Source organism: Eleutherodactylus coqui, chromosome 6 (assembly GCF_035609145.1).
Source record: "Eleutherodactylus coqui strain aEleCoq1 chromosome 6, aEleCoq1.hap1, whole genome shotgun sequence".
In the NCBI taxonomy this organism is placed as follows: Eukaryota; Metazoa; Chordata; class Amphibia; order Anura; family Eleutherodactylidae; genus Eleutherodactylus; species Eleutherodactylus coqui.
In genome coordinates this window covers 36331781-36348463 of record NC_089842.1, presented here as the reverse complement: position 1 = coordinate 36348463, position 16683 = coordinate 36331781, and positions in this window count along the sequence as shown.

Genomic DNA, 16683 nt, shown 5'->3' with positions numbered 1-16683 from the left:
ATGAGAGCAGTGTGTGCTCCATCGCACCCAGCAGAGGCCTAGCAGACACAGGAGAGAACAGGATGGCAGTGTGTGCTCCGCAGCTCCCAGCAGAGGCCTAGCAGACATAAGAAAGGACATGAGAGCAGTGTGTGCTCCACTGCACCCAGCAGAGGCCTAGTGGACATAGGAGAGAACAGGAGGGCAGTGCGTGCTCCGCAGCACCCAGCAGAGGCCTAACAGGCATAAGAAAGGACATGAGAGTAATGTACTCCACAGCACCCAGCAGGGACCTAGCAGACATAAGAGAGGACATGAGAGCAATGTGCTCCATAGCACCCAGCAGGGACCTAGCAGACATAAGAGAGGACATGAGAGCAATGTGCTCCACAGCACCCAGCAGGGACCTAGCAGACATAAGAGAGGAGATGAGAGCAATGTGCTCCACAACACCCAGCATAGGCCTATCAGACATAGGAGAGAACAGGAGAGCAGTGTGTGCTCCGCAGCACCCAGCAGAGACCTAGAAGACATGAGAGGACATGAGAGCAGTGTGTGCTCCACCGCACCCAGCAGAGGCCTAGCAGACACAGGATAGAACAGGATGGCAGTGTGTGCTCCACAGCTCCCAGCAGAGGCCTAGCAGACATAAGAAAGGACATGAGAGCAGTGTGTGCTCCACTGCACCCAGCAGAGGCCTAGCGGACATAGGAAAGAACAGGAGGGCAGTGCGTGCTCCGCAGCACCCAGCAGAGCCCTAACAGGCATAAGAAAGGACATGAGAGCAATGTGCTCCACAACACCCAGCAGAGGCCTATCAGACATAGGAGAGAACAGGAGAGCAGTGTGTGCTCCACAGCACCCAGCAGAGGCCTAGCAGACATAGGAGGGAATATGAGCAGTGTGTGCTTCGCAGCACTCAGCAGAGGCTTAGAAGACATAAGAGAGGACATGAGAGCAGTGTGTGCTCCGCAGCACCCAGCAGAGGCCTAAAAGACATGAGAGCAGTGTGTGCTCCACAGCACCCAGCAGAGGCCTAACAGACATAAGAAAGGACATGAGAGCAGTTTGTGCTCCACAGCACCCAGCAGAGGCCTAACAGACATAAGAAAGGACATGAGAGCAGTTTGTGCTCCGCAGCACCCAGCAGAAGCCTTGCAGACATAGGAAAGGACATGAGAGCAGTGTGTGCTCCGCAGCACCCAGCAGAGGCCAGACAGACATAAGAGAGGACTGGAAAGCGGAAAGTAATCCGTGCAACAGAGAAGATATAATATGGAAGTGATGTACCGCATTTAGTGCGGATGTATATGATGTACCTTAAACACCCACAGTGTGTCCAGTCCGCGAGTAGGAGGAGCTCTGAAACTATGTATAGATGACAGTCTGTAGTATGTGCAGACGGCACCTATGGTGCATTGAAACTGTTACGTTAGGGCTTATTCACACAAATGCATTTACACCCGTGTGAAGCTGCATTTTTGTGTGCAGTAAAAATGCAGACAAGGAAGTTGATAATGTCACAATTTTTTCCCCTCCCAGGGGCTTAGCAACCTATGTAAAAAAAAAAAGCAGTATAATGCTTGCAATTGTATTTACTGCATTTTTACGCACCCCCTTTATTTCAATGGGCGATTTATGTGTGAAGTATGTGCTAAAATGCTGAAAATAGGACATGCTGCATGTGAGAGGCCCCATTAAAATGCATATTGTGCGCGTGCAAAATATGCGCATAATACGCAGCAAAAAAAACCCCCGCTGATGTGAGAGTGGCCTTAGCCTGTGCTGTGGACCTCTGGAAATGAAGTATGCAGCAGTAGTTTGAAGAAGGACTGTAACCAGAAAGTTGGAAGTGCCTTGCCGCGCTGTGAGTTGAGACATTTTGCTAACATGGAATGCTGGTTAACATTTATGCAACTAAGGCCCCCTACGGAGCGGAAATAGTACACCAGTTTTAGTTCAGCAAAAGTTTTGGTTTTTTTTAAAATCTGTCCTCTCTCTCTCTGTCAGCCGCGGCGCCATCCTGAACCTGTTGTCCCATCACCACTCGCAACAGAAGTGACATATCAGTTATTGATTCAAATTTGGTGGGATTTCTGCTATTGGGGAGGGCTAAGTCTGTGTGTGGAACCGTGGTAACTGCGAGTGCTGAAAATCCGAGGCTATATCCCCAGACAGTGACACCATAGTATGGACAGGCAGGGACGTGTCAGTACAGTCAGCTCAGCTTCTTACTTAACACACCTTAATATTACAACATGTAAGCTTTGGCGCCTAGAGCCATGAAAACCAAGAGGGTGGAGCAATGCCCCACATTATCATAACAGCAGTGACTAGCACTCTCACTATGGCAATAGGAATGTCACCTTTGATCAAAAGTGGCTAATTTTCCATCTGATATTGCCACTAATAAGAATCACACGGTTACACGGCAAGCATTTCTCCCTTGCAGCCAGCACCTGTACTTGTCCTAGTGACTGAATTAACGAGTACAGGTGCCAGATGCAATCAACATCGCTCCGCCTGCGTTTTTAAGGTGAGAACGATAATATGGTGTTTTCCACTTGGGACATCCCCGGGAAAACATTTTTTACCTTGAGGAATCCCTACCAAATCTTTTTTTTTTTTAATAAAAAATGGGTAAAAATACTCCTGTCGCAGTATAATCTCATCCAGAGTGTCAATATCCCTTCCCGTCACAGTAAAATCACATCCAGAGCTTCACCATCCCTTCCTGTTGCAGTATAATCCCATTCAGAGCTTTACCATCCCTTTCTGTCCCAGTATTATCCCATCCAGAGTCTCCCCATCACAGCATAATCACATCCAGAGCTTTACCATTCCTGACCGTCGCAGTATAATCACATCCAGAGCTTCACCGTCCCTCCACGTCCCAGTATAATCACATCCAGAGCTTCACCATCCCTTTCCATCGCAGTATAATCCCATCCAAAGCTTTACCATCCCTCCCGGTCGCAGTATAATCACATCTAGAGGATGACCACCCCTCCCTGTGGCAGTATAATCACATCCAGAGCTTCACCATCCCTCTCCATTGCAGTATAATCCCATCCAGAGCTTCACCACCCCTCCCTATCGCAGTATAATCACATCCAGAGCTTCACCATCCTTCTCCATTGCAGTATAATCCCATCCAGAGCTCCTCCATCCCTCCCTGTCACAGTATAATCACATCCAGAGGATGACCATCCCTGCCTGTTGCAGTATAATCACATCCAGAGCTTCACCATCCCTCCCCATGGCAGAATAATCCCATCCAAAGCTTCACCATCCCTCCCTGTCGCAACATAATCACATCCAGAGCTTCACCATCCTTTTCTGTTGTAGTATAATCCCATCCAGAGCTTCATCATCTCTTCTCGTCACAGTATAATACCATCCAGAGCTTTACCACCCCTCCCTGTTCATAGAATGGTAGAGTAGGAAGGGACCCCCAGGGTCATTGGGTCCAACCCCCTGCTCAATGTAGGATTCACTAAATCATCCCAGACAGATATTTGTCCAGCCTTTGTTTGAAGACTTCCATTGAAGGAGAACTCACCACCTCCCGTGGTAACCTGTTCCACTCATTGATCACCCTCACTGTCAGAAAGTTTTTTCTAATATCTAATTTGTCTCCTCCCTTTCAGTTTCATCCCATTGCTTCTAGTCTTTCCTTGTGCTGATGAGAATAGGGCTGATCCCTCTGCACTGTGACAGCCCTTCAGATGTTTGTAAACAGCTATTAAGTTTTCCCTTCTGCAAGCTAAACATTCCCAGATCTGTAACCGTTCCTCATAGGACATGATTTGCAGACCACTCACTATCTTGGTAACTCTTCTCTTAACTTGGTCCAGTTTGTCTATATCTTTTTTTAAAGTGGGGTGCCTAGAACTGGACACAGTATTCCAGATGAAGTCTGACTAAGGGCTAATTCCCACGGGCGGAACCTTATAGCACAATGCTTACAGTGCGGAATTCCACCGTGGAATTCCTCACCGTGAAATCACACGTACTCACCAACGGCATGTTCTATTTTGCCACGGGCGTACACGCAGACGGCTTCCATTGCAGTCAATGGAAGCCGTCCGTCATGCTATCTTCTGCTGTAAGCACAGCGGAAGATAGCGTGAAACCGCTTCCCCACCTACCGCGTCATGTGACGCGGCCAGCGCGTCACATGACACTGCCGGCGTGTCATGCGCTCCGGAGCGTCATGTGGGACATCAGGCGGTGGATCCGGAGGTAAGTATGGGGTCTCTGGGGGGGCGCCGTGACGGGCTCCGCTGTGGTATTCCGCTTGCAGAGCCTGTCACAGCCGTGGGCACTAGGCCTAAGGAAGAGTAGAGGGGGATAATTACCTCATATGATCTAGACTCAATGCTTCTCTTAATACATCCCAGAATTGTGTTTGCTTTTTTGGCTGCTGCATCACATTGCTGACTCATGTTCAGTCTATGATCTATTAGTATACCCAAGTCTTTTTTACATGTGCTGCTGCTTAGACCAATTCCTCCCATTCTGTATGTGCTTTTTTCATTTTTCTTGGCCAGATGTAGGACTGTGCATTTCTTCTTCTTAAATACCATTCTGTTAGTCACCGCCCAATGTTACCCAGTGTTACCTATCTCTCCTAGCTTTGTGTCATCGGCAAATTTGTTTCACATCAATTCCCTCCTCCAGAACATATCACATGCAGCACCTCAACAACCCTCAAGCGTCTGTCTCCTTTCCCTTCTAGCAGTTTCCATGTGGCTAAATCTCCCAAATACAGGTGTATATGTGGCCAAATCTATTCAGCCCCCTGCTGCAATATGCATATTTGCTCAAACCCCTCTTACACCAGCTTGACACGGTTGTATTTTCGCACACACCAAGGGTCCCCATAGAAGTCAAAGGGGGGGGGGAGGGGGTACAAATGCGCTCACAATACGCAAGGAGATGCATGAAGCACTGCATAATTCCACTGGGAAAAGAACTCATCTGGAACTCATTAGCCATTTCAACCAGTGCGTTTGTTTGCCGCACGCAAATGAACTTGCCCTGTGGGCAGAAAAAATTCAATAAAACACGTTGATATGCGCACAAAAAAGCCTGGTTCAGTGCGCAAATGTGTTGTGCTGATGTACGCCCTTTTACACGGGATGACTGCCAGACGCAGTAGCGCCAAACAGCCATCCCAGTGATAATCATTCCTGCGCTTTTACACGGGAGTGATCATCGCTCAATGGAGGTGGATTGGGCCAGAGATCACTCCGGCCACCCGCCCTCTATTCACAGTAAACAGGCCGTCATTGATAAAGTAGACTTCTGCTCCTCATGTGCTATTCTTCAACTTTACAATTGGGTTCTACTCTCAATCTCTTACAAGGGGGACAACATAAAATTATAATTCATTTTCCGGGTCCCCAAGGGCCCCGTGCACCATACTGTTGTGTAGTGGATTGATGCTTTCCTATTCAAGTACGCTATTATTATTTCAATATAGAACATCAGTACTGAGATGTAGCGCTGGGTCATTCTTTCTGACTACACCCTGTCTATCATGACTAATGCACAAAGATGAGTGCAGACAAGGAACCAAGAGAATTGCAGCTTTACTTTTTCCAATGCAGGAAATGGAAAGAAAAAACTCAGATCGGTTACTAAGCATAACTTAACCTACCGTATTTACCTTGGGTAACATGCTAGTGAGTAATAGTGATCCTTGTACTGCCCAGGTGTCCATAGATCCAAGACACAGGATATGTAAAATGATATTCCCCTGGCACTCCTTGTCAGTCTTTACTGTAGTACTGACATTTTATTCAGAACTGCTAGTCAAAAGGCAACGCGATTTTTGTGTCTAAGAAAAGTTTATTTGTTCCTGTTAGCTTATTGTAACATATAATGGAAAATAACTTTCATTTCGAAAAAAGTTGGCTTTTGTGGTCAAGACATCAATAATTAAAATATATGATTTTGAATTTCGAATGTTTCAAGGACATACACAGTGAGAAAATAAATTACTTAGAATCATGAGCCAAAGCCATTATACAATGCAGAGTATGTCCATACAATTCAAAATGAATGAAAATGTCTGGTTCATTTCGATTGACGATTGTGTACTTGGTGGCTTTCCCGAACGAGCCCCCAGATGTAGTCGCCCATCATATTCTCATCGTATTGTCCTTAATAGTGACCCTCAAACTGCTGTATATCTTGGTGAACCTTTCTCCTTGTTCCTCGGAGTATGCTCCCATGTTCTGCTTGAATTTATGTAGATGAATCCAGGATAAGAGGATTTTTTACTCACCATAAAAACTCATTCTCGCCTCATCATTGGGGGACACAGTAAAGACTGTGGGATATAGCTACTGCCACTAGGAGGAGACACTAAGCAAAAAAAAAGTATTAGCCCCTCCCACTGGCTATATCCCTCCTGCCAACACCCAGCTGATCAGTTTGTGTACAAGTAGTAGGAGAGGAACCACGCGGGAACAAAGTTCATAAAAAAAAAAAAGACACCAAAAGCTACAGTTGCAACTAAAAAACAGCACCATGTGAGACTTACGGAGCGAAGATCCCGGCCAGAGCCTGAAAGTGGTGTCACTGATAACGGGCGGGTGCTGTGTCCCCCAATGACGAGACAAGAAAGGGATTTTACGGTGAGTAAAAAATCATCTTTTCTCGCTCATGTCATTGGGGGACATAGCAAAGACCGTTGGACATTCTAAAGCAGTCCCCAAGGGTGGGAAAATATAACAAAAAATACGCATGTGGTCAGATTACAGCTGTCTGTAACACCTTCCGACCCAGGGAGGCGTCAGCCGACATGAACGTATGTATTCAATAGAATTTAGTGAATGCATGCGGCGATGACCAGGTAGCCGCCCTACACACCTGTGAGGCAGAAGCACTGTTGTGAACTGCCCATGAAGCCCCCATCGCCCTGGTGGAGTGGGCTGTTACTCTCAACAGAGGAGGCCTACCCTTTACTCGGTACGCCTCTAATACCGCCGATCGGACCCAGCGAGAGATGGTCACCTTGGAGGCCGCCATGCCTCGGCCCCCCCCCGGAACCACAAACAAAGAATCAGAGTGCCTAAATGATTCTGTTAGGTCTAGATAGATTCTTAACGCGTGGACCGGATCTAAAGTATGCAATGCCTGCTCGCTTAGATGGACTGCCGCCGGTCCATCTAAGCCGTCACCACCTTGGGAAGGAAAGAGGGAACTGGACGCAGGACCACCTTGTCCGGGTGGAAAACAGTGTAGGGAGGCCTGCCCGAGAGTGGAGCCATTTCGGATACCCTCCGAATTAAAGTAACTGCAATTAGGAAGGCAATTTTCCAGGACAGCATCCTCCATGGTACTTCTCGTAACGGCTCAAATGGCTGAGCCTGAAGGGCGTTGAGGACCAAATCTAAATCCCAGGGAGGCAGCGGTGATCGGAACGGTGGCACGGAATGTGCGACCATCTGCATAAACGTACGCACCGCTGACCTGGATGCTAAGGGCCGCTGAAAAAAAATGGACAGGGCAGAGTCCCATCTCGAGCACGTCCTGGAGGAAAGACAGAAGATGGGACACAGAGAAACGCATGGGATGAACACCACAGGAAAAAACACGGTGGTACAGCCTTGAGGAAGAAGGTTTCCTCGCCTTAATCATTGTTCCGGACTACCGGGTTTGAGAAACCGCAAGCCTTCAGAACCACGGCTTCAACAGCCATGCCGTCAAATGTAGCATGGACTCGGGTGGTAAAGGGGACAAAGATCTTCTCGTAGCGGAAGTCACCATGGTACGTCAGCTAGCAGATCGATAAGCTCCGCGTACCACACCCTCAGTGGCCAATCCGGAGCTATAAGTTCACCCGCAGACCCTGCCTCCAAATTCTCCTGAGCAAGCGAGGAATGAGGGGAATCAGGGGAAAATGCGTAAAAGAATGACACCCCTGACCATGGGGCTGTCAAAGCATCCACTGCCCGGGCCCATGGGTCCCTTGATCTGGCCATGAAGACATGATGCTTGCAATTGAGACGGGATGCCATCAGATCTATGTCCGGCTGACCCCATTTCTGGCAGATCACCTGAAAAATCTTGGGATGTAGTCCCCATTCCCTCGGATCCACTGATTACCTGCTGAGGAAATCGGCTATCCAGTTCTCTACACCTGGAGCAAAGATGGCCGACAGCGCCTGGAGATGATCCTCTGCCCATGACAGAACCCCCTCCACCTCTGCCATGACCGGGGTCCCCTCTGGTGATTGATCTAGGCAACAGCCGTTGCGTTGTCTGACTGGACCTTCACTGAACACCCCGACAGTTGAGGTGCAAAAAACTGCAGTGTCTTGAGAACCACTCGCACCCCCAACACATTGATCGGAAGGTGCGACTCCTGGTGGTACCAGGACCCTTGTGCCACCCGGCTCCCTAGCGTACCTCCCCATCCAGTCAGACTATTATCCATCATCAGTACCTGCCACTGAGGTGGCAGGAATGACCTGCCCCGCTGTATCCTCGGGGAGTCCAACCACCAATGGAGAGAACACTGCGTCCTCGGCGGGATCAGAATCCCGCGATCTAGGGAGGCCACTGACTTGTTCCATCGTGACAGAATGGACGACTGCAGGGGGGGGGGGCGGCATGAAATTGCACAAACGGAATCACCTCGAAGGCTGATACCATGAGGCCCAAAACCTTCATCCCTTGCTGGATCGACACCGGATGCCGCGACTGCAAAGAGCGTACATGTTCCTGCAGATAGCAGCACTTCTTTGAAGGGAGACACACCCGAATCTAGATAGAGTGTCCATCATAATCTGCAAACTTTCCAGGTTGCTCTGGCAAGAGGGGGCCTTGATCATAATGTTGTCCAAGTACGGTATGGCCACAATCGCCGCCAGAACCTTTGTAAAGACCCTGGTGGCCGTCACCAGTTCAAAAGGAAGAGCCACAAATTGAAAGTGCTGATACTGCTGATGCGCTGGGTGAATGGGGATATGCAGATACGCGCCCTTGATGTCTATGGATGAGAGAAACTCTCCCAGTTCCATAGATGCAGTGACGGAACGCAGAGACTCCATACGGAAATGTCGCACCCTCACAAACCGATTCAGCTTCTTGAGATCCAGGACCGGCCTGACCGACCTGTCCTTCTTGGGCACCACAAAGAGGAAAACGCATAATGACGCCTTGAAAAAACAAAACAACATGTCCAGTTTCCTATCCCTCGCATCCATAAGGGAGGAGGCATCAGCCGTGGGCAAGGTGGTGTGCCTAGCCAAACGGGATACCGGCACATCAACCATTGGCGATACCGACCACTTCTCAACCAAATTGTCTGGAAAAGGGTACATCATCTCCAGAGCCCTTGATCTGGCAAAATGCCTCTCTGGGGAATTCCATTCCCTGGCTACTACCGTGTCAAAATCCTCATGCAGAGGGAACGTTTTTGGCCGGTTCCAAATCTGAATCTGAGGAGGAATCAGATAACATCCTCAAAGATTCGCCATCCTCCTCCGAGGACGGCTGTGACTCTGTCATTGAGCGGCGAAAACCAGACTGTGACAAAGATAACTTGGATGCCCTTCGTGACCTAACCGGCCTATATCGTTTATGGGCACGCTTGTGCCACGGGTCCTCCTTGGGCGCCAAGGTGTCCAGGGACTGATCGAGCCTATCTAGGATTGCTCCTGAAGCTCGCGTAAGATCCGACTCCGCCTGGGACAAGGAGCAGGCCCACTCCGGCTCCACCACAAGAGGGGGCTGCGCCGGCGACGCATGCTGCGCGGCCGCCTGTCTCGCAAAAGCGCAATCACCACAATGTGCCTCCACCTGCCCACATGGAAACTTCACCTTACAGCAAGAGCATGCATAATGCGTAGCTCTCGCTGACCCCTGGGCAGACATGGCGCTGAATCGAAATGCGCTGCAACTGCGCCAAAAGCAAGGGGGGGGGGGGGTGCAGGCTAGCAGGACAGAATACAAACAGGGAGGGAGCCTGCTACGAGAGAGAGATCCTTAAATCTCATGCCGAGCACCACCACTGCCATAACCCTCAAAGTGTCTTCCTGCCACCAGAAAATTGGTAACCCTTCACCCTCCAGTGAACACTGCAAGGAAGGGAAGGTGGGAGGTAAGGAGTGGGGACCACCCAGAACTCCAGGGGGGAGAAAAAGAGAAGGAAAAAGGAGAGGAGGAGAAGGCATACTCCCCATCCTGATGCCCCTGGGCAAGGTCCCACAGCCGGCCATCACCTCCAGCAGAGCGCTCACCCTATCATCGCCTGCCCTGCATGGGGAGGGGATGCGGACCACCAAATGGGGGGCTCTATGGCTGGCGGGACACACGCGGGAGTACGTGGGTTGTCCTCCTTTTTCTTCTGAGGGGACCAGGCCGACAACAGAAGAATTGCTTGACTTTTGTTCGCCTCCTCGGTTGGGTTAAAAGGGAGCGTTAAACCTCCCCGTTAGCCCAGGCCAAATCCTTTCAGGCCTTGCGGGCGAGATCATCCGCCTCCTATGGACACAAAGCTGAAAACTGATCAGCTGCGTGTCAGCAGGAGGAATATAGCCAGCGGGAGGGGCTAACACTTTTTTTTTTGCTTAGGGTCACCTCCTAGTGGCAGTAGCTATATCCCACGGTCTTTGCTGTGTCCCCCAATGACACGAGCAAAAAATGAACCTTGAGCGACATCCTGTATCCCATAGCGTGGTATTTCTTCACCATCGTTTCCACCAACTCCACATAGTTGTCTGCTTGTGATTACCCAAGAACCCCTGAACCAAAACTGTTCCAAACTGCTTTCTGTACTTCTCTGAGCATGTCAGGATATTTCAGACACTCTGTGATCCCCTTGATTTGTCAGCTTTTACCTTGGCCTCAGTCAGCTTTGGGAAGAAGTTTAGTAGATGTTTCTTCGCTGTAGATTTTTTATCTAGTAATGTGACAAACGGTTCCATAAGCCCAAATTTTATGTGAAGAGGTGGCATCAGAATCACCTTAGGATCTACTAGGGGTTCAAACTTGCCGTTGCTTCGTCCGATAGTGAAGTCAATACGTTCAGGCCAGTCTCGTCGATGGTAGTGTTCAGTTTTGGCTCTGCTACCCCAAAGACAAGGATAGCAAGGAAACTTTGTGAAACCACCTTGAAGACCCATTAGGAAAGCAACCATCTTGAAGTCTCCAATTACCTCCCAACCATACTGATCGTACTTCAGAACTTGCAACAGGAATGTGACGCTACTCTACTCCTCCTTGAGATGTGCAGAGCGAGCCACTGGAAGGGATTAATGAAGAGAACCAGACATTTTCAGTCACTTTGAACGGCATGGACATATTCTGCATTGTAGAATGACTTTGGTTCATGATTGTAAGTCACTTCTTTTCTCACTCTGTATGTCCTTGAAACATTCAAAATTCAGAATCCTATATTTTTAATTATCGATGTCCTGGCCACAAAAGAAAACTTTTTTTTTTAAATGAAATTTATTTTCCATTTAGACCTGCTTAGATACATCGTTGGCTCGTTCAAACGAGAATCGTTCAGTCTTTCACATTCGCTGTATAAGTGACCGCGAGGGACTGAATGAACGCTGTTCAAACTGAAGTTTGAACGAGCCAACGATGGGAGAGAGAGGTGGGAGAGAGAGGGGAATAGGGAGGGGGGGGGGGGGGGGGGGGAGAGAGGGGGAGAGAAACTAAGAAAAAAAAAAAAAAAAGCTCAGGACCCTACGGCCCACATACAATGCTCGAGTCTCCCATTGTAGTCAATGGGGTTCGTTACGCGAGTACAGATCTCGGATTTTACGAAAAGCTCGACTCGAATAACACAGACCCGAGCATTTGGGTGCTCGCTCATCTCTAGTAACCAGAGTTTCAGCCGTTGAAACGGCTAATTAATGTAATTAGTTCTATATGTTCTATTTCCCTGCAGGAAAATAGAACATGCTGCTTATTTTTTTTGTGCAACGGAATTGCGCACTTGTAAACGAAACCATTTGAAATCTACGGTCTCTATTCACTGCGTATTGCACGCACAAATAGCGTGCTGCGAATCCGGCCTACAATGGAACAGAGTAACTTACAGCTTTTGTAGGAGCTCATTTAATTTTTGCTTCACAATACAATTACAAAGCCGGAGAAGGTGTGGAAGCTGCTGAGCAGACACTTTACATTCAGCCTTCAGCTTACTTACATTTCTCCTTGAGTTTTGCCTTTCAGCAACAGGGAAATAACCTGACTGCATCGCCAGACTAAGAGGAAGCCGCCCCAGGGGCTGCAGGTGAGCGCAGGATTAGTCACTGCCAGCACTGAGATAATACTTGTGCCTGCAATCTAAATCCACCCATGCTGGAGTCACCCCCGCTGTGTGCGAATGGCGAGTACAGGGAAGCAGGCGTCTGCTGTGAATGGGATTGCCGGTGAATCATAACAAGTAGAACTCTTTATATGATATATAACCGATATGCAACACTGAAGCGAGTGTACAAGTGTAGCAAATCACAGCGCTATTATTTACTTGGTGGTAACATATTCGGCGGTACAGTAGACAGATGGTAAACAAGCACAGCAGGCCATCCCAATCTGATCTCATCTCACATATATAGGCTTAATAACATTGGAAGACGAGAAACGTAAGCCCCATTTGCACGCAAGGATGATCGTTCAAAATCTGTTCAAAAGATAGGATGGTCGACAGTTTGAGAGATCATTTTGCATAAGCCACTAATGGGGACTAATGCCCACTAGCAGCTTATTATCTTCATTTGTATGTAAATGAGCCACCCTTTACAGTATGCAGATAACAGCAGGTGGTCTGTTATCTGCATACCACCCCTTTGTTCTGCTGCGGGACTGCAGCTGAATACAATGTTATCAGCGCTCCCCTGGAGAATCACAGCGTGTGGTCCCTGCTCTTAGCTCTCCAGCGGATTGATGGATTTTAAACTCAACTGAAAATCATTGTTTGGACGAAAAGTAAACAAAGACATCGTTTGAGCGTTAATCGTTGCATGTAAATGGGGCTTTATACAATGTCCTACCAAAAGTAATTAGAAACCTGAGCAAGAATCAAAAGTACTATTTATTTGCATATGATAATACTTAGTGGGGCTCCTTTGGCCCTAATGACATTGGATACTCGCTGTGGCATACTTTCTACTAACATCGGATACAGTCCAGCTGGTATTTCCCTCCATGCATCATGGAAACATCTGGTGAGTTCTCTCAAGGAAGATGAATCGAACTACGTAGAATGATGCAAGGCACAGCTGAGCAATGGAAGAACGTTATACGGAGTGACGAATTACGCTGCTCCATGTTCAAATCAGATGGAGGTACCTGGGTTTGGAAGATGTCTGGGGAACGCCTTTTGCCTGAGCGTGTTGTGCCAATAATATGTACGATGGAGGTTCTGCTATGGTCTTGGTCTGTCGGTGGTAGTGACAAGAACCATGGACATGGTGGTGCACCTTGACATTTTAGACAATAATGTGCTGCAGACAATGTGGTAATACTCTGCGAATGGTCAGCCGCGCTTCCAACAAGACAACACCCCTTGTCACAAATACAACGCTGTTTTGTGTTGGTTCGAGCATATGCATGTTCCATGATTGGACATTCCTGCAGAGTCCTGACCTGAACATCTCTGGGATGGCCTGGAGTGTCAGATCAGGAAATATGAACAGCGTCCATCTGTTTTGAGAGAACTTCCCAGACATTTGAAGGATGAATAGAAGGAAATACCAGCTGAAGTGTATCAGGTGTTAGTAGAAAGTATGCCATGGAGAGTATCTGATCATCATTAGGACCAAAAGAGGTCCAACTAAGTATTTCTATGGTGATGACAATGTTTTGGCAATGGGCAGCGACATCATTATTGGAGCTAGGGAAGATTCAGTTGAACCTATGCGTTCTGTTGGACAAGGAGACCCAAAACCCCCAAGTGCACGACTGTTGAGGGCCCTGGTGCAGATTTTCTAATGGGTCTGGACTAGAGATGACCGAGCATACTCACTAAGGACAATTTCTCGATCGAGCATTGCCCTTAGCAAGTACCTGCCCGCTCGGTAGCAAAGATTCGGCTTCTCTCTCTCACTCTCTCCCCCCGCTCCCTGCCGCCCGCAGCGGCAGCCGAACCTTTTCTTCCGAGCGGGGAGATACTCGCTAAGGACAATGCTCGCTCGAGTAATTGTCCTTAGCGAGTATGCTCACTCATCTCTAGTCTGGACCTTTAGACCTCATTCAGACGGCCATATTGCAATTTGCACCGGAGAAGCTCAAGCACAATTTGCATTGGACAGCACACGGACACCCGTTCTTGTGGCGTCCGATCTCACAGACCGTGCACATTGTATGCCCTACTGTTATCTGAGAATACAGGTAAGAATACGACATGCAGCGATTTTCCGTGTGAAAATACATGTGTGACGCCTGAGGCCGTATTCCCACGGGCAAGAAAATCATGCCAGTTTTGTGTGTTGCGAGACGCAGAACACTCGCACGAAAAAACTGTCATTATTTACAATTGGGGGTATATACATAGGCATCGCTGCAAGATCGAAAAATTGTAGCGTGTTCTGTTTTTCTGTAAAATATTGCATTGCTCCCACACCTCCATGCGAGTCTCATGCAGGTGCGATGCATTTTTCAATTTTTCCTATAAAAAAATCCATGCGATTTTCACACGCATTAAAATCGGATGTTCAGTGATGTGATGCATTTAAAAAAAATATAAATCGCATTACACTCGCAGTGAAACTTGTAAGTGTGAGATCAGTTCGAGTTTCTTGGACCAATATCGTGCTCTCCCATGTATATAAAAGTCTTAGACTAGGAGCAACTTTTTGCTTGTGCGACTTCTGTTGTGGCTCTAACCAACTACTACAAATTGTGATGCAAAACAAAGCCTGCCACAATTCAGCTGGCACTAGGTCCTCTTTATAGTCTACTCAAGCACAGCGCTGTACAGACATTTCTGGTCATGCCTGGTACTGCAGCTCAGTCCCCTTTATTCAGCTGAGGGTGTTGGGAATCGGACCCCAACAATATTGATAGCCTATCCTGCAGAGGAGTTGTGCAGTTGATAAGTACATCGAAAACTGCACGTGAAACCAGATTTGTTGTGATTTTCTATGATGCGGTATTTATTTTACGTTTTTTCCCTGTAAAACACTGTGTGGCCAATTACTGCATCATAAAAACGCAGCAAAATAGTTCTTTGGAAGCTGTTTTTGACGCGGTCATCAACCTTGGTGTTTGAATATACCCTAAGGATGCTGGCGCCAAAAATGGCCACCCAGGTTGGCTCAGCACCCATACATAATCCCCCATAATAAAGAAGACCAACGGACACAGAAAACTTAAAAGCAAGATTCATGTTGTCTTGAGATTTACACTGATCGGTAAGACAGCACACACTTCTGTTTCTCATTGTGCAAATATCAGGTTAGAGAAGAGGTGGAGGATCCGCGCGAACAATACGAGACGTGAAGACTCCGCCGGTGCAGGGACTCAAATCAATAATCAATACCTGACTGAGGGGGGTTGAGATCATCCTGTCATCTCTGAGCAGCGGGAGCCGCTACCTACAGCGCTGAACCAGCAGATGTGAAGAATGTCAATATTCCTTCAGCTGAAGACACAAATAAAGGAGCGCTCCGTGGTGGTCGAAGAGGTAAAATACAGGAATATTGGGACGGCACGACACGTTTGTTTGCAGAACGTTCCAGCTGCGGCCAGCTTCCACGGCACAGGCAACACCTCCATGTATAAATGTGAAGACTGCAAGGAACAGCAGGCGCACTGGAGAGAAGTAATGTAACGAGCTTCATTGTAGAGAGGCTAAGCATGTATGTGCCGGATCGGCACCTGTGTGTTAACAGCTGGATGAAGGTGTCCGGCGCTGAAACGCGTAGCCTCTCCACAATGAAGCTTGTTAGATAACGTTCCTGGTCCGCCTTGCCGGCGCACCTGGTGTTCCTTGCGGTCTTCGGTAATCATTCAGGGCTTGCGGAGGCGACGCCAATTTGGGTTTTTACATTTATCCTTTATTCGTACAACTAAAGGAAAAACAGCCTCTTTGTGAGCGGTCATAGGGGCTGGCCTGAAGAATCCCAGGCAGCTAGGCAAGAGACCGGTCTCTTGCCTGGGAATCAGATACTCCCAAGAAGTTAGCTGGTCCTGCTCCTTATTATATTTGATTGTAGCGCTGACAACAATCTAAGAAAGAAGGAATCTTGGTTTTCATCGACGAGGAAGTTCACATCTTATGACCACCGGACTGCCTGGAAGCAATACAGGCCACTAGTTCCGCGCCCAGAACCCACCATAGATACCGAAGGCCAAGTGCACACTATCTGTAGGTGCAAGTTGCGCCTGAGAGACTTGGGCACAACTTGCATCAGACAGAACACAGATACCAGTCCATGTGCTGTCTGCTATACATGGATACTGCACATTGACTCGCACTGGCATGTCCTATTTGTTGGCCATGAATAGGATATGCCAACAATTTTTTCACATGTCCAGAATAACCAATAACCCCCCCCGCAATGTCCCTTTTTCATCTAGTTTTCGTAGCCACAACGCTCTGCACCCATGTTCACTGGTCGGACCTCTTTGTTACTGTCTGCGAAGAACAACTGTTTCACTTCCGGTTTCGTTGTGTTGGGTCACATAGTACGCAGTACTAGCGCTGGCTTCTATGCAGAATTCGCA